Source organism: Crocodylus siamensis, chromosome 3 (genome assembly GCF_052110815.1).
Source record: "Crocodylus siamensis isolate JL-2025a chromosome 3, ASM5211081v1, whole genome shotgun sequence".
Classification (NCBI taxonomy): Eukaryota; Metazoa; Chordata; order Crocodylia; family Crocodylidae; genus Crocodylus; species Crocodylus siamensis.
The window spans coordinates 40,584,919-40,604,112 of record NC_143397.1 but is presented as its reverse complement, the minus strand read 5'-3'; the positions used below and the strand labels follow the sequence as shown (position 1 = coordinate 40,604,112).

Here is a 19,194-nt window from a genome sequence, read left to right as displayed (position 1 = left end):
GAAACCTCCCCAGCATAAGAAGTGCACCACTAACCCCCTGCAGTCTTTTCACATATAAATTATGACTTTATTAGCCTTCTTACCTACAGTTACTAAGCAATTTAGCAATGTAATTATTACCCCCAGTCTCCGTTTACACACACAGGGGAAAGAAGTAGGGACTGCTTTGTCTGTTTATCATTTGAATACTTGACAATGTCTGGATTTGGTGAAATTTTCTTAAAATGGTCTCTTGAAACCTGGTAGTGTAAGAGAGATTTTGTTTTTTAAAAGAAAGAAGTAGTTTTATTTTGTAGAGAAGCAGCAGGTGAGAGTCTCTCTCCACAAGCAAACAAAAAAAGGTGGCCGTATCTGAAATGATTGCTGCCTCATTGCTGATCTTGAGGAGTTAATGGTACTCAGAGATTGGAAAGAAATATGCTGGTTTGCAATATTCCTAATGAATATAATAGTGAATTTTTAATTATTTACAGATAGTAGAGTTGCAAAGCTGAAGAGGTAAAAGCAACTCTTATGCTAAGTACAGTCAAGTACAACCCGAGGTGGAATGAATTCAGTGTTTGCAGGGTTCTCTAAGCTGCGTAGAGAGAACCAATAATAAAGTGAACTCATGTTCAGTTTTCCATTCAGTCGAGTTCACTTTTCAGTTGGGGAAAAGCAGGCAGAAGCCTGCACTGACCAGGCCAGAAGGCAGAGGCTGGTCAAGTATGTATCGCACCTTGCCATTGCCAAGCCAGCTGAGCAGGGCCATTCACTGCCCGCTCACTGGTACAGATAGCACAGGCAGCCACAGGTAATCAGGGGGCATGGAGAAAGGCTGGGGGCAGGGAGTGGGCCCAATTCGGGCCAGCAGGGGAAGTGGACAGACCCTGGCTCAGCACCAAGACAGCTCCTTCCCCTCTCCCCCTGCAGGTCATTGACTGGCAGGGAGCAGAGCTCAGCAGCCAGACTGGCAGTGTGGGGAGGAGGGGGAATCGCCGCCATGCAGATTGATGTCCAGCTTGGCATGCCGGCACCAGGGTGGGGGACTCTTTCCCCACCTTCCCCCCACACTTCAGTAACTTGGAGTGGCCCAGCCGTGCAGTGTTAGGGGGGCTGCAGTGGGAAGAGTCTGTTCCCTTGCCTTTCCTCCCTCCTCTCGCACCCCACCAGCCTGACACGTACAGACAGGACACACGGCTGTGAAACAGAGGCTTTGCTGTCTCTGCTGTACAACAGGCCAGGGGTACAGCCAGCCCTGCTTGGCTGGAGCAGATAGCACAGACCAAGGCTAACCTACCAACAGAAATTCAATAAACTGATGTAATCTAAATCAATTAAGTCTGATACTACACCCATCCTGGTTTGTCTCAAACCAGTTTTGGCCATTTTGAAAGTTGTTTATGTGCAATGAACTTCTGTTGTGTTACAGATTTTGAACCAGTTTCTGATCACTTATACTGGTTTGTGTGTACTGTCTGGCCCTAGCCTTAGCATCTAACTTCCTCTGTTTTCTTATCTTGCACCAAACCCCTTCTCTTTTCTCCAACCTGCTTGAATACACAAATTGATTCACTCTGCAACCACAACACTGGTGGCAGATTTTCTATAAGTCTGAAAAAGTTGTCCCTTTTCTGATTAACCCTATGCAAGAAACCTGAATGTTATTTGAAATCTGTAAAGATGCATTCTGTTGTTTTATTTAACTTGTATAATATGAATTGCAGAAGCAAAATCGTAGGAATATAAATATTTATTCTATTAACTCTGTTAACATGCTATAGATGACTACACATTGTTATATTTTCAGTACTTTTCCTTGAGAATGTTATCACTGTGGCTAAGTACAGTCAAAAAGCTCAAGGCTGAATCAATTCAATCTTTGAGGTTTAAGTAAGTTAACAGATTCACTTTTGATTCTGAAAATGCAACCACATTTCAGTGGCCCAGGCTGGAAGCCAAGGTGGGGGAGGGGAGGGGAGCATGCTTCACTGTTGGGCTGGAGCAGACAGTTTGGGCTCAGGCTAGCCTGCCCACCCTGTGAGAGAGGGTTTGCTGGGAGTTGCAAATCATCCTCGGATGCTGGGGGACTGTGAGCTAACTTGAATCTGGAGGTGATCTGGTACAGAAGTTCAATAAATGGATTTAACCTAAATCAGTTAAGTCTGATACTATATCCCTCCAGGTTTATCTTAAACTGTTTTTGAACATTTTGAAAGAGGTTTATTTGCACTAAACTTCTGTTGTGTTACAGATATGCACTGGTTTCTGATCACTTATACTGGTTTATGTGTAATTTCTGTCCCTTGCCTGAGTGTCAGAGAAACAAGAGACATTAAGCCATTTGAGCTTTCAGTGCATAATCTAGTTGTTAAATTTTACTTTGGTCTAAAGGTTTTGAATTCATATGTTTCAGCCAAAATGTGGCCAATTGTTTCAAGACTAGCAATAATATGAGTATGTCATTTGAAATTTCTGAGTCTTTGGTGTTCTCTTTGCTGCTGACCCTCTGGGAAATTCTGCTTATACTTATAGGATAGTAGCCTTCTAACAGAGTGATTGCATTTTTATCATAACACTGCTTTCATGAAATCTGGTCAGATCTTATGTGTAGGAAAAATTTTGTAAAAGCTTTTTCCCTCACCACGGTATATTACTAGAAGTTCCTGATAGCTGTTCCAGAGCTATGATTGCATTTCAAAGTAGGTACAAAATTAGGCATAAATTCCTGATAAAGTAGGTGGCCAATCAATACAAAATTTCACAAAGAATCAGATTTCTATGACCCTTGATTTTTTGTGTGCAGTGTGTTTAGTTTCTCTTTTGAGATCTCTATTAGGTAGTCTACAAAATTAGGTTGTTTGTGAAATGAGTCTTAGCATTTCAACTTTTCACTGTAGACTAGTGTATTTGAAAAATACACTAATACTTTATCGCTACATAATATTTTGGTAGAGAAGGTCATTCTAAGTAGGTCTGGTGCAAGACACAGTTATGTTGCAGGTAGCCTTGATTTTTTAATCACTTCTAGTTATCAAACTTAAAAGGTTATATACCCGTGATTTGCAACAAAGAATGCGTGTGTCATGTTCCTAAACTTTATCTACTACTTTGGGGTAACTTTTAGTTCACAGGAACTTATGAATAAAACCTAAGGCTTATATATTTTTCCATCAGCTACTTCTTTTCTGTTTCAACTCAAGAAACCTTGCACCAGTTTTAATAATTACAAATAGCAATTAATATCAAAATCTTTCTTACAAAGCAATTAGTACCCCTGTGCACACACTATAGCTGACTCAAAGCTAGAAAAACAAGGATAGAAAGGGTTAGGTTACATACCAGGATATATTAGCTACGAGTCTACATACCTGCCAGTATATATTACCTACACTGAAGCCAACAGTGATGTGTAGAAAAGGTTGATAAAATCTAATGGCTTGTTTTGGGCAGAAAGTCAGGCTAGATAATCATAATTATATTTTTCTGACCTTCAGATCTCTGAACCTATGTTTGTACCATAGACTTTCACAGAGTTTGCATATGAATTGCAGTGGGTTAAAATATTGTGTCAGAATTCCCAAGGGGTCCCTGGTTAACATGAACCTTTCTTTATCCCTCTGTTGCAGGTCATGCCATAAAAGCCACCCTTTGATACTATTAGCTTATTTCAAACCTATACAGAATCTGCTACTGAATAGTTATTTGATAACCATGAACAATACCTGTCCCAATTCTTGCCATATTTTCTTTCTTTATGTACACTTGACCCAGCCTAACAACAATAACATTACTGGGCTAGAACCTCATAATCTGTTCATTTTAACAAATATTGAAGGGGAGAAATACCTTCCAGAAACCTTGTACCCATCAAGATATTCCATAGAACAGTAATATTAACAAAACAAAGATTTGTTAAAAACAGGGAAGTTGAGTTAGAATAAAAGAACTGGCTCACTTAATATATCTGGATATATACTTCTCTCAGACTATGGTAGCTGAAAAGCCTTTTCTACTTGGATACAGAGACCAAAAAAAAGTCAGTAGCTTATATCCCATGAAAGCAACCTTTTTCTCTCACCACTCTGGTCTGACTGTCAACACTGTCTACTGCCTACACACCAAGTCCACGTGGCAAATCTCTTATCAAGTCTTGTAACTGGACAGCTTGCAAGTTAAGATATGCCTCTGTTGATACAGAGCAGCCACCTCACTTCCCAAATCAGTTTCTTCCATTATATAGGGCTTGCACTGACTAATTTATCTATGAGGTGAGCTATTGCAAATACAAAGCCACTTAACAACAGTGATTAATAACTGTCTTTCAAAAGCATAATGATCAGTTTCTGCAACAGCATTTTACAGACAGCTCTACACTTCTTTCCTCCAGCCAGTGTCTTTACTGTCCTTTCAAAAAGACAGATGAGCATTTTTCTCAAAATCACCTCCCACCATTGCTGCGCATTTTTAGTTGCTGTAAACTGTGAGACAGGGGTCGATTTTCAAAATAATGTTTTGTTAATGAAGAATCAAGTAAAATGAGCTTTTCTTAGTTCTGGTAATTCTATCAATACAATATGTATCGTCACACTAAAAACTTCAGAACAATTTAATAATTCTAAATAAGGTTTTATTTCTATTATCTGTATTCTGGTATATATTGACCCAAAGCCATGGAGAGTTCTACAGTTTGATACACATGAATGATAAACTTGATACATCTTATTCACAGGTGTTTTACATGGTTCCCATGGAGCTCTGGTAATATAAGAAAATCATTCTTCCTTCAAATAATAGAGTGAAGCAACAAGTCACATTTTTTCAAATCTCTCTTATGCTGATTGCGGGTGAAGCTAAGCATAATCAGGAGAAAATGGATGTAGATACACAGCAGATTGCTGTTTAGAGATTGACAGATTGAACCTCTGTAGCCAATCAGTATTATATGTATATATGTTTTTCATCTCCTTTGTCATAGTAGTACAGTAGATTTGGGGTTCATAGGATTTTTTGCCAATTGTATCTTGAGTATCAGGCATTGCTCTTGAGCTTTTGCTCTAACCCATTTAAGTACCAAATGGATTAACTCTTAACTCCTCTTAACCTTTCGGCATAATACACTGCCTTTTTCTTATCTCAGAAGATCTTGATACAGTTTCCACAGATGGAGAGCCTTGTTTAAAATAAGTCTTTGCATTCCCTTTGTAGCTATATTAACAAAAAATAATGTACCTGTCTATAATGGCTCATATTATTTTAGACCTACCAGTCTTTTTATAGAGATGTCTTCTAGCCTATTAAATGATTTGGACACTCAACTTTCTAAATAATCAAATAAAAATTATATAGTTATTGAGTAGTTGGAAGAGTGATCCACTTAGTTTCTTTTAATCCACTTAGAGTCCTAGATGCTTCTGAAGAAGGTGCAATCCCTGTAATATATTCAATCAGTTGTATGAAAACTGTACTATCTGGAAACTTTTGTTCTACTGAGGATGTTTTGTATGTGCAGTGCAAAGCAGCCTTAAATTTGACCTAAGTGCTCAGCTGCCATTGCACTGCCATAGGTCAATTTGCGGTGACAAGTCTAGTGTAACCAGCTTTGTTTCATACCCTTGTACTCGTTCCTTGGTGTAGCTCAACTAGGAGAGGCGTGACTGAAATACACTTTATGGCAATCATTGGAGCTCAGTGTAATAATCTATAGGGTGCCAATACAATTTGAAATTAGAAAGGCTAATTCTGGCAGCTAAACAAGTCCTCGCCAGCTCTAAGGTTTGGCAGAATGCAGAGGAAACATGGAGCCACCTCAGGTGCTGTACCTACTGGGTCAAAAGCACTATATGTTACCATCCCCATATGTAATGAATTTGTATGAATCATGCAGAGCTATAACATGCCTTTTTACACCCTGGGCAATGGCAGTAGCTGGGACAATTACAGTGGCCAGAGCAGCAATAGCCAAGCCATTAGCAGCTGTGACCCCCCTTCTTGCGCTCCATCTAAATTGGTATTCAAAACTGGTGACCCATTCTCCAACCCTCTGTAGTTATGCTACTGGAATCATGAGTACTGCTAACTTCTTTCTATACATAAGTGATTTTATTATTCTTATAAAGGAGCCATTTCTTTGAGGATAATTTTCAGGGGCAGCAGGGGAAATCAGTATCAATATCTAAATTTGAAAACGTTTGTAGAAATGACTGTCTGTGACTCCCATGTGCTCTGGCCCAGTGCTGAATACACCTCAGTGGCACTCAAGGATCTGGGCTGTTTAAGCCTAAATAATTCATTTGTAAAATGTCCTTGAAAAATTAGCTCCACAGCTAAGTAGAACAAAGTTCCAGTCTTAGAACAAGAGCAAAAAAAATCAGTGAGTGTGCACTATTTTTATATTACAGCATTGGAATAGTTTCCCTACATCTTTCATAAGGCATTCCCTATACACTGAAATTTTTTGTATCCCTTCAACACATCTGCTTTGCCTCCCCATCTCTTCTTGTATTGTCTATGTACTTGTGATGAAGGCTGTAGAGGTTTGGTGGATAAAGGACTGATGTGAAATATACAATGTATTTGCTGAAAATTAGGTAATTGTGAGTAATCATTGAGTCCTCTTAACACAGGCACATCTACCTGCTCTGATTTAAATGAGATGAATAATTGAATTCTGTGTAGCCACCAAGGTAACTGTTTAAATTTGCATGCACATAACCAAAAAAAAAGGAGTATTTACTTAAGATACTGAAAAGGATCAATTGTGGCTTTCTTGCAAACCTCAAATAACCCCTTTGCTTATTTGCCCACCAAGCCAAGTGGCACAAGGATTCACAATCTTTTGGATTCCCTTTTGCTCATTAGAGAAATCTCTTCTCAAATCAGCACATAGCACACTTCTTCTGGCACACAAGCACACAAGTACTATTGTCAGGTTTTTAAGAGTGAGGGTTAGGAAGCTTTGCTTCTTACTTCTCCCCAACTCATCCCATCCATTTGAGCGAAAGAAGGAAACAAAAGATGGTTTCCTCCCTGTGCTTCTATGACCCAAGGTGACCACAATTGCATTATAGCAGCCTTCTTGCATTCAGAACTTGATAATATAAATTTTGTCATCTGTCAAACTGTGCCGTGGAATTGCAGATCATAAATACAACATTATGCAGAAGCAAATAGCTTGATTAACTCCCTTAACACACTTCTTAAACCCATTGGGTTGTTTAAAAAGAAAAGGGGCTGCGGTGCATTTTTGGATTACTTTTCTTTCATTGCATCTGAAAAATTAAGTTTAGATTTTTCTTACAGAAGAATCAAAATATCATCAAGGGTTTTTATATTAGTGCTTCTCTGAGAACTATGCAGTTTTAAAAACACATGATTATTGTGTTAGGATTTGCATATTTTTCTTTACTGCTGTTCTCAAAATCTGACAGGGAGTTGAGACTATTTGATGTAAGAAGATACATGCAAATATGTAAAAAATAGAGTTAGTTTTTAGATTCAAACTCATGCAGTATTTTTTCTACTTTGTTTTCTATGTTGAATTAAAGCTAGTTGTTTGTTTAAAGTGGGATCAGTAGGTCATGCATATACTTTTTTATTCACTAATTCAAAAAAGGCCTGCCAAAAAGATGAAATAAAAAAAATGTTAATTTACAACCAATCTGGTAATTAACAGAATCAGAACATTATATAACTCCCAGAGGACTTAGAGTACATAAACAACATGTTTTGACTGTAGTATTTGGAAGGTATAACAGTGTTCTGGTAGAATTGTAAGCTTAATTATAACGTATCATAAAAAGAAGTAGATGAATCCTTCCAAGTGGATGTATCTTTCTTTCCAGTTCCAGTGAACTTCAGCCAGACTAGGAGAGGGTGTCACATCTTTTTAATATCTAAGGCAACACTTTTTTTTATGCGCACGCACACATAAAGATCTCGCTGTCTGTGCTGGCAGAGCTCCTACCTTCCAAATGCAATTGTTTTGATGGCAGTGATTGCTTTAAATGATAATGAGTGTAATGTTTCCTCTGTGGAGTACTTGACTCCCACTAAATTTATTTCACAGTGCTGCCACCCGTTACCCATTCCATGCATGAGCCCAGTACTCTGCAAATTACTGTGTTTCTGTTACTGCTCTCTACTTCCGGGCATTGATTATCAGGGATGGGATGGAGATAAAAACTCAGTATGGTAGGCAAAAATGAATAAGGGGAGAGTATACATAGGTGGCTGGTTATTATATTTAGAGGAGCTTAAGAATTGGACTCTATGCATGGGCTGAGGTGGGAAGTATTGATATGAGTTTCTTAGTAGAATCTTCCATATGAGGTGGGCAAAAGTTTTACAGATTATTTTTAATTATGTCTCTAGGTCTTGTATTATCACCTGTCTTCATGCTGTTACTATATGGCATAGAAATGTCCAGGGTAGATGGGAACATGGGGCCAACTGGACTGTGTAGTAAATCCAAAATTAGGAGAATTCTTCAAGCATCCTGATCTAGGTGCTTGACAGTAGAACAGTTTTTCCATTCATATGAAGTAGAAGACCACCTGGTATTCCTTACACTATTTTTACTCTACTATCCTTCATAATGGTTATAACAGTTTTCACCCTAACATATCTTCCAGTTTGGGAACATTTTGCAGGCTTTCCAGTATTTGATTAAATTTCACTTGCCTTTCAGTTTTCAGTTAGATGGTAATTGCCATCTTTTTCTCTTCCATACAATAATCCCCTGAAAAAGATACTTACCTTGTCTTTGAAAAGTAGAATGAAGAAACAAATGTTTCCTTGAAAACGTGGGTAAGTACAGTATTTTCCCAGGGAAAATAGAGACAGCTGTAGTAGTAAAGGAGTAAAACATTGTGGCTGCTCTGTTAAACCCTTAGGATCAGGACACATTACATGTGCTGCAGGATGAGCCAAAGTGTGTGAACCCCCTTTTCATCTCAGGCTGAGATGGGTGGGCAACCAGTACTTGCCAGGTCAGCTGAGGGCCCAATCCTAGCCACCAGCGCCTACAATCAGGTCAGTAGAGAGCCCACCCAGCTGATTCAACTTCTATGTCAGCACCCAGGGGTCAGCTCCCCTTCAGAAAAACAGTTCCTGCAGCATGTGCCTCTGTTGGGGAAAGTATTCATGGCCAGCAGCTAGGGAGCCCTATGTAATCACTGTGCTGCCCCCTACACAGCACATGAAGCATTCCTTCCTCCTTCCCTTTTCAGTTCGGGCTGCAGAAACTATTTTATCATATTTCCCTGATTAAAACACTCACCCCAATTTTCAGCACTTAATTTTTGTTTTGGAAAATTGTGTATGTGTGTTATGCAATAAAATACGGTATTAGTGGCACATCTACACGAGACATTTACTGTAGGGCTGCCCATTTAGCTCTGCAATAAAGTCTCCACATCTGTACACGCGTCCCTATTAGGTTTCAATTAACTACTAAATGTCACCATAAGTTAGTATTTGTATTTACAACTACTATCCTGCAGTGGCATTATTTACTGCACAGTAACATATAGACTCTAATAGGGTGGCTGGGGCACGAGGGTGCTTCAGTGCATGGGCTGTCTGCCAGCTAGCCACTGTTACCAGATTTGCCTGCTACTTTGGGGTGTGCTCATTTATTAGGGCTAGGATCTTGGTAATTCTATTAATGTGCTGCTTGTGTTACTTGTGTTTCTATTATGGAGCTGTATCTCTCCCTTCTGCAAGCCCTCACCCCCAGTGGAGCTATCTTGCAGGACTCAGTTCAGTGGGGCTGGGTTCCTCCAGTCCCCAAATCAGTCATACACACACAACACACACAGATTAACGTGACACGCCTGATCTGGCCGGGTTGATCAGCATGGACAGGCTGACACCTTCATATGTCAAGAATCAGTTCATCAGAGCAACAATAACCAGAGTCAGACACAAGCACACAATTAAACAGAATACCTCTGAATCCAGCTGGGTGTCCAGATGACACCCTCCTGGGCCAGCATTCAGTACATTACGGCACGTCTGAGCCAAACTGGGTCAATCAGCCTGTACAAGCTGATCCCCTTATGTGTTTTGAACTCAGCACGTCCCAATCTTTTAGTCTCTTGATGAGCAGACGCCACAGTATTTTTGGGCTTCACAGGGATCTTTAGCTTAGGTAAGAGGGGTGTTGCTACAGAGCAAGTGGGGAAAGAAAAGTAAAGAAGGCAAAATATACCCAGTTACCACCAGTTTGACTATAAAAGTTATTTATTGCTAAGTAGATGAAATATATATTGACACTAGTAGTGATAGACATGCAAAGGAAAAACAAACACAAACAGTCACAGTATACCCTGGTTTCACTAAGTATTTGGGGAAACTTAGCTCAAGCTTAACTAATACAGTTCAAGTTCAGAAATCTATGCTGAGAGAGAGAGAAGAGAAAGGAGAGAGAGAGCTGGGATCTCACCAGTCCAAGGCACTCGGGTTGCAAAGCTGACAGGTCAAAGTTCTCAGCACGATCCTTGAAGGGAGACGATCTGCCTCCTGCAGCCTCTCCAGAAGAAAGCGGGTGGTGTCAGCACACACACTGCTGCTTCTTTTACAGATTTTTATACCCCCAGTTCAGCTTCTTTCAAGCATTCTTAATAGTGTAAATCAAATTGTCTTTTCTATTGACAAGGGGTTCTCTGGGTGGAACATCTCAGGAACTTGATTGATACTCAGGAAACACCTATTTGGGAGCCAGCTTGACATTCCTATGGATAGCAGATATACTTGATGGGATATCTCCTGGCATCTTCAGAAACAATAGATTGCAGCATCAGGGTTTTTGGATTTTTACTTGCTGTGAACAAGCCTCAGCTTAGCATGACTTTTCCAGATCTTACTATAGTCTTTTAACAGACTTAAGGCAATTATTGGAGTGTTCATAACCTGTTGTGGAGAGGACTTCCACCAGTCGTCTCGGGAAAAGTATGACAACACTTGTGGTCAGGGCTCCAACAGGCTGGACGTGGTGATGAACCTTGTACCATTGTTCAAATGTTGCCCATACCCCCTCTGACTCGGTCTATTGCTTCAGCATTCCCTAACCTGGCAACCAAGTTGTAGCCAATTAAGTTTACATAGGCCTCCCATAGTGGGACCGGGGAATGTACGGCCCGAGATGCCTAGTAAACTTACTTTTGCTTAGAGGTGGGGGGAGGGGGGGGAAGAAGGGGGGGGAAAGGAAAAGTCCTTTGTAAATCCAGATTAGAACTGGTCTGATAAATGCTGAGCTGGGTGTGGGGGTTGATGAGCATTTGGAACACAGCTTTCCCATCATGCAGTGCTCCCCTGCTTCGCTGATCCCAGAATTCACTGGTCTCTGCTTCAGGTTTTCTGTTCTCCATCTCTCATGTAAATGAATGGTCATCTGTTCCCATCTCAGATGCAAATGAGACCTAGGGCAGTTGTTTCACTTTTGTCACCCTTACCTGGAGGGTTTTAGGTGTGTCTCTCACTGCATCTTAATCAGTTTCTGTTTAGGTGGGGGGGGGATGGTGATTCTTTGTGAGTCAGACAGTCTGTGTCCTGTGTCAGGGTTCCCCAAGAACATGGAGCTGACAGGTAACACCACTCTGCAGCACGTTCAGCTGAGTTAGAGCAGCCTCGGGCTGCTCTGCCCTGGCTTAACGTGCTGTGATCTTGACATGTAAATGTGTCACCAGGAAGCAATACATTCCAGTGTGATATGCACTGGAGTTTATTGTGTTGCATTAATTTCATATGTAGATGTATCCAGGATGTAATACCTACCCATACAGATGGAGGTGTGAGACCGTTAAGATCTCAGATAATGGAGGGACAGATTATGCCAGAGAAATTCTTACCACTAGAAATGAATAACCATTTCCTTAGTTATAGCAGTTGCACATCTTAAATAGTTTGTTGCACAAAAACATCCTCAAAACCAAGATTGTGAAGATTTATACTTTTGTCGGTGTACATGTGAGTCCACAGGGGGCATTAGCCAGACAGTGTGAGCTTGATGGCATGTGTATGTGACTAGCATAAAAGTGTTTAAAGTGGTTTGTTTTTCTCTTGGTCTTCAGCACTTGGTCAAAACAAGTGCTTAAATTAAATTAAATTGGCTAAAGTTCATTTTAAGCAATGCAGAAAGGAATTGGTGGGATACAAAAGTTTCTAGTAACTTCAGCAATTCTTAAATGAATCACAATCCATGTTTTATCACCCTATGGTTCTAAATGGACAAATTGGATATTTTAAACCTTCTGTAATTTTTTTCTGTTTTGAGGGAATATAAATAGTTAATTGTCCTTTTCTCACTGAGTCCTGCACAATGTCACACGGGAGACAAACCTAAGCAACAGCTGAATGTGGGATTTCAAAGAAGGCAAAAAAAATGTGAAGAAAGTGGTGGGAGGGGAAAAAAAAACTAAGCTATAGAACGGGGCAGGCAATTATTTTGCTGGAGGACTGCTTAACAAGTTTTGATGAGTGGTTGAAGGCTGCAAGGGTAGTCCCACCCCTTGACAGTGCTCCACCCCCTGGTTGCCATCGTGGTGCTGGACATCCCCACCCCAACTCCTGACCTTTGCCACCAGAAGTCCCTCTCCTTATCCCAGAAGTACTCCTTCTGAGTGGGAGGGTGCTGCCATCTTGAAAACAGAAAAAAAAGCCCAAATCATATTCTAAAAATACAACCAACTACTACACCTTATTATTATTTTATTTTAAAAATATACTTTTGTCCTGATATGTGTTTACATAATGTATCTAAAGGTGATTACATAATAGCTCAAAATACTGTCTTACTTTTTATATTGTGTTTGGGGTAAGGGGGTGTATGTGGTGGGGAGTGTGGTTTGGGAATAGGTGTGTGTGTGGTGGTGTGCACATGCAGTGTGGGTATGGTGAATGGGGTGTGTGGAAAAGGGTGGTAGGGTGGTTGTGGAGGTGTGTGGGTGTAGGGTATGTGGTTGGGGTAGAGGCTGTGGGAGAGTATGGTGTGAATTAAAAATGAGTGGGGTTCTTATCAGGGGATAAGGTACAATACCTTACGCATTTATGGAAAACATTAAGACAAAATAAAAGAAAGAACAACAGAAGGTGGTGTTTCCTATTTCATATATTCACACATACATACCTATTTATTCACATACATACAGAAGGAGACAGACAGACAGTCCTGCAAATATCAAGATATTACCAGTCCTTAAGATGCTCGAGTTAGCTTGGTGGCCAGCCAAGTTAACCACAAGGGTGAAGCCAAGCCTTTGTTGGATGTGTTCTGATGCTTCTTCTTCTTCTTTGCAGGACAAACCTAAAGCCTCTTTGTTCTTGTCCATCTTTATAGTGTTGTTCCCCATACAAGTCTATGGGTCTTTCTGTGTCATGTCCCCTTGATGACAAAATGATCTTCCTCTTTGGTTACAATGTTATGGTTGACGACTCTTCGGCTTTGTGGTCTGCAATTTCTTCCATCTGTTGTCAGCAATTTCTGCAGCCATTAAAACAAAACCTGATCTTATATTTTGCAATTCTCAACTGCTGATCTTTGGACATTGCTGTAACCTTTGGCTGTTAAATCACAAAAGGGTATTTCTGTCCTTCTAGTCTGAGGTGCAAGACAGACTGTCTCAACATATGTATTTCCACACATGCTGTTTATTCTTTCATTACTTCTTTTTAAACATCCCAGACATACCATAGGCCTTGTATACACACTACTTAGCTTATACTATATTTAACCTACAAAATCACAAAACAAAATGACTGTTACACTTATGCTAAGCAATGTAAAAATCAAAATGGAGTCTCAACTAAGGCTAAGTTGCACAGTTATTTGAGCAAACTAAAATGGCTGTTGGTTATAAAATAATAATTAACAAAGCAATAAAGAGTATTATAAAGTCAAGATCAAGAGTATATAAAGAAAAATTAACTTTAACCCAACAATGGTGGGGAGGAGTGTGTGTGGGAGGGGATGGATTTGTTTGAGGGTATGGTAGGGTTGGGGTATAGGAGAGGGTGTGTGCATATGTGTGTGTGTGTGTGTGTGTGTTTGTGGAGAGATGGGCAGTCCTCAGAGTCCCTGGAGTGTGCCAGTCCCTGGATCTGCATGTGGTAGCGGTAAGCAGGGCCAGCCTCATAGTGCACAGGTCCCTGTGTTCCCACCCCAGTCCCCCACTGCAGGTGGCAGCAGCATGTGGGGCCAGCACCTCCCAGCCCCATAACATGCAGCTTCCTCCAGAGTCTCTGGCTGCAAGTAGTGGCATCTTGCAGGGCCAGCCCAGCCTGGCCCCATAGTTCTCCCACCCAAGTCCCCAGTCACACATGGTGGCAACCCCACCTGACCCCATAGCACCTGGCTCCCTAAGCTCCTGCCCCTTTCCTCTAGCAGGAGGCCCTGGCCCTGAACTGGTGAGGTCCATACCTGAATTTCCACTCAGGCAAGCAGGGAGGGCTGGGAACAGCCATGGGGCGGCCAGCAAAAACCTCTGCCAGACAGAGGCATTTCATGTCTAGAGCCCCCTGGCTCAGGGCTAGGGCTGGGGCTGCATCAAGCCATGCTGAGGTGGGGAGTGGTAGCTTAGCAACTAGAGCCACACTTCCTGCATGGAGGTGCTGCCTTGCAAAGGGGCAGCCCAGGGTCAGGGCTTGCAGAGAGCTTATAGAGGGGCCCCAGAGGCCAGATGGAATTGCCTAGCAGCTTGGATCCAGCCCACAAGCCATATTCTTCCCACCCCTACTATAGAGAGAGCATTGCTAGTTAAAATTAAATATGTATTTAGTGGGACTGCTTTCTTTATGGGCTGTTTTCTTTTTCTCTGTTGTTTTCCTTTCTTTGCATCTAAAATTAATTCCCTGACTTCATAAAGAGGCAGCACACAGGAATGCTATTAAGAAACTCAGTTTTTGTTTGTATTTGTTGATGCCTGGAGAGTCAGTTACTTTGTCTTCTCTATTCCAGTGTCAGTTCCCATTAACTGTACTGATCAGAATGGACTCCTTTTCATCCAAGGATATTATCTGGCCAGTGCATTTAATGTCCTTTCCTGAGGTCCCTCTCTAACAAAATGTCTCCTCCATATAATTTCAACCAAAAGCCATTATTCATATTAACAGTGTTGTAAGAGTGCACATTGCAGCATTGCCCTTTCCAAATTGCTTTTGACTCTGCAAAGCTTTATTTCACAGTTCATTTTATGGAAATGTTTATAGTGACAATTGAATTTAAGCCTTCAAATTAAATAAGGCAGCATAAAACTGTGGTTTATTTTAGTTTTTTAATGCTGTATTTAAGCTGTATTTTAGCATTTAGGCTGTAAAGTCTAGAGCCTCAATAATTAAGTCATTGATTTTTATTCTTGCTTCCCACCTACAATGAGATCACTGAAAGGACAGGGCGGGCAAAGCTTTCAAACACTCCATATTGCCAAAGCTGTCTCTAGGCATCCATGAAATATCCAACAGCAGAAGGTAGCATTTTGATTGCTTCCTTGGGTTCTCATTTTTATAATGATAACTTGATAAACAGGTGTGAAAGAGAGAGCCCATGAGCAGTGGAGCAGCTATATTGATAGAACAGTAAAAGCAATTTCAGTCTCCTACTGTACTCGGTGAATAAAGTCTCAAATTCTTTTTGTTAAATCCTTTATAGAAAAAATATAATATATTAACTTTTTGGTACAATGTCTGCTACTTATTAAGCATAACAAATTCATCATCAGTTAAAAATACCTGTCAGACTTTTCCCTAAGCAGCTGAAACTGCTCCTCTGTTAGCTTTAAAGAACTAAAGGAAGCCCTGTCAATTCCCTTACTCACTTACAGTTTCTCTCTGTGTATTGCTCCCTAGCAGTTAAAAGGAAGTTAGACCTATGGCAAATCTTCCATTGCAAGAATGTTTGTCAATTCTGTTTTAAACAATTAGGAAGCATAAGCTAAAACTTTCCAGTTGCTCTGAATTGTGATGTATCTGGACTTTCACACAAAAGTATTTGTTGTTACCATTTAAAAAAGGCTTCACTATTATCTGATGCCAATAAGAGCACCTTCCAAAACTGCACCTATTAAAGTTTTAATGTGAAAGTTTGTAAGTTTTTCCCCACTTTAAACTGCAGTGTATTCAATAATAGTCATACTTTCCACTTTTTAAAATAATTCCATTTTTAAATAATGGCTAATAGAGTAAAAGGAGCATAATTATTTTCTTGATCTTTGTCAGTTATGAAACAAATTGTATTTTCCTTCTCTCTTTAATGAAGAAAGAATGGCTAGAAATTGATTAGAGAGGAACATAAAAAAAGCATTTTGTATTCCTTACTATCCCATCTTTCTTCTTCCTTGACAGCAATACCAAATGGTGGCTAATTTCACTTTTATAAAATATTTCTCATTACCACAGCAGCACCTCATGGGTACACTTGAAATCAGAGATTATTGCTGCTCAGATTTTACCACAAAATCCTAACAGACTAAATAGAACAGAAGGGTGAGAGGAGAAACAGAGACATGAAGTGAATAACATAAAGGCAAACTTGAGGCCAGTAGCAGAAGCCATCTGATTTGAATGCATGGGAGGCAACATCTGGAAAACAGAAGAGAAAGAGAGCTAGGGCTGGATCTTAAGTCCAGCCTCCTCATCAACTACTTTAGTGTCTCAGATACTGGATCATGCTGCTTCTCATTAGGTCTTCTAACTACTATATGAAAAGATTGATATCTACAATAATTCAGGTTCTTCCTAAATGCTACTTCATGACTGAGCACAAGAATTCTTCAATTTTTTTGTGCATCTAACAGTTCAAATCTAGAAAAGACAGTATAAGCTACTTTGTCAGTCCTGGGTTTGGAAGAGTTTTCATGACCATATTCATAATATCACATTATGGTATATCTGACCAGTACAATGAAGCTGTATTAAGAGAATCTAGTTGATTTGAGAATATTTTTTTCAACAACTGAGCTATCTTTTCCTACCTGGACCTATACCATAGATAAAGTAGATCTGGATAGATTTGTTTCATGTAAGGTTACATATTACAATTGGACCAAGGTAAGAGTAGTTAAAACATGAATGCCTGTGCATTAAGGCTTGTTAACAAGTGCAAAGTGCCCTCTAGGGGGGCATTCACACATGCAGGCACATGTGCTTGCAGCAGCTCAGATAGGAGTGACACAAATTTGAGCCAGGGATTTGTGCTTCAGTGTATGTGCCCAGACATGCACTTTGGAGTGGGGCAAGTTGTGTCACTTGGGGCAAAATAACCCCTCCCAGCTCCTCCCAGATCTGCAGCCAGGGGAAGCTAGAGGTGAGGACACACCTGTGCTGGCCCCAGCAGTATAAAAACCTGCCCTGTGCTGGCCCCAGCAATATAAAAAAAACCTGCCCTCAGGAGCTTCTGAGGCGCAACCATTTGTTTTCTGGGGACACTACTCTTTGTGCCAGCTGGACTGCTGAAGCAGCCCTAACCTGGAGTGGCCCCTGCACCCTCTACCCACTGCAGAAGTCTGGCAGTGGGGGTTGCTGCCTTGCTGTGACCTGCAGCCCCAAGGCTGCACCCCAGCCCAGCGACTAGTGCCTCCTGGGTCTGGAGGGCACCCAGGGTGCCCCTGTGACCAACTGCTGAGCCAGGGGGCACGGGAGACCCCCCAGCAGGCTCCCTTGCAGACCCAGAAGTGGACCAGAAGTACTTCCAGTTCACTTCTGGGTCTGCTGTCAAGCATGCTGGAGAGTCCCTCATGCTCCTGTCAGATGCTGCATGTGCCCTAGCACCACAGTGATCACAAGCTGTGCCTGCTACCTCAAGGTATGTAGAAAAAAACTTTTAAAGCTGTACCTGTGTTCGAATCACTGATTCACCAAATCAGCATCGAATCTTCAGGTTCGGATTTGGCTGAACTGAATCAGAGACAGTGATCTGAATCAACAGATCAAATCATTGTCCCTGATTTGAGCCAAATCTGAATCGAATAGAGCCCGTTTCGCACAAATCTACTGCTCACCAACCTTCTAGTGTCAGATCAGAGCTGTACATTTTACAGAGTGTATTACCTCCCATATGCAACTGCTTGCAGCATGTGAAAACTTGAACACTGACCTAACATTCTTGTCATTCGTAAAAGATTGGGTGTTTGTTATAGTGAGAGATTTCACTCTATTCCCTAGGAAAAAAAAGTGTGCATATGTAAAATACTACAATCTTGTCAGTCAGACTTCACTACCTAGTCAAATTTTCTATGGGAGTGTGGCTATATACATGCATTAATTATTCATATCTTTTTCTCATATATGTCACTATAAAATGTATATTGTCCACAAACTGTTTTGTATTATGGAATTTGGGTCCATATGAAGCAGTTTTCATGCTGCATTTTCAGTAATTGGTTTGTAAGAGAACTTTATATGTGGTACTGGAGTGAATTTCATTGCATCATATTTAGTTTATTATAACTTCACTACTGCTATCCTCAAGCCTAATATCTCTGTAACTTAAAACCCTCTGTGTGTGTATGTATCTGTATATGTATATAAATCTCAGTCTTGCTCAGACACATGAATGTGCTTAACTTTCATTCATAGAAATAGTTTTATTTGAAGTAAATATACATGTTTAAATTAAGCATATTAGTAGTAGTGGTGGTAGTAATAGCAATTATTTGTATCATGTCAATGCCTAGGAATTCCGATTTTACAGAGCAAAACCCCATTGCTATACAGACAAAATAAGAAGGCAGTCCCTTCATGCATAAATGATTGGAGGATCATGACTAATTAATTTCACAGTTAAACATCAGTGTCTACATGTGCAGTGCTACTAGGCCAGAATAAACTTATTAACTCCATCTTAGGATAGTATTGCCAGGCACAAGTTCTATCCCACAGCAAAGTTATTAACTCTTCCACAACACACGTATAGATTCTGACATGGCTGGCTGGGGCACAAGGGTGCTTTGGTGCAGGGGCTGCCTGCCAGTTAGCTCCACATTGTAGCACCCTTGTGCCCTAGCCAGCCCCTCCACAGCACGTTTTGCTGGGCAGAGCAGCTCTGGGCTGTCAGGCTGACCCCTGAGGCCTGTCAGCTGCACCCTGGCTCAACATGCTACAGCCCCAGGCACACATGCAAATGCAGCCCCCAGGAGCAATAAACTCCAGGGTGAGGTATGCCAGAATTTATTCAGCCAGACTAATTTCAGATGCAGTTGCACCCTGTATGCGTAAGTCTTT

The 19,194-nt window shown here is 40.8% G+C and overlaps 1 protein-coding gene across 4 annotated transcripts in view; it reads left to right on the top strand.

Annotated features, from left to right (window-relative positions):
* EDIL3 (EGF like and discoidin domains 3) overlaps positions 1 to 19,194 on the top strand; it is a 462,394-nt gene that overhangs the window by 367,534 nt on the left and 75,666 nt on the right. The window lies entirely within an intron of this gene.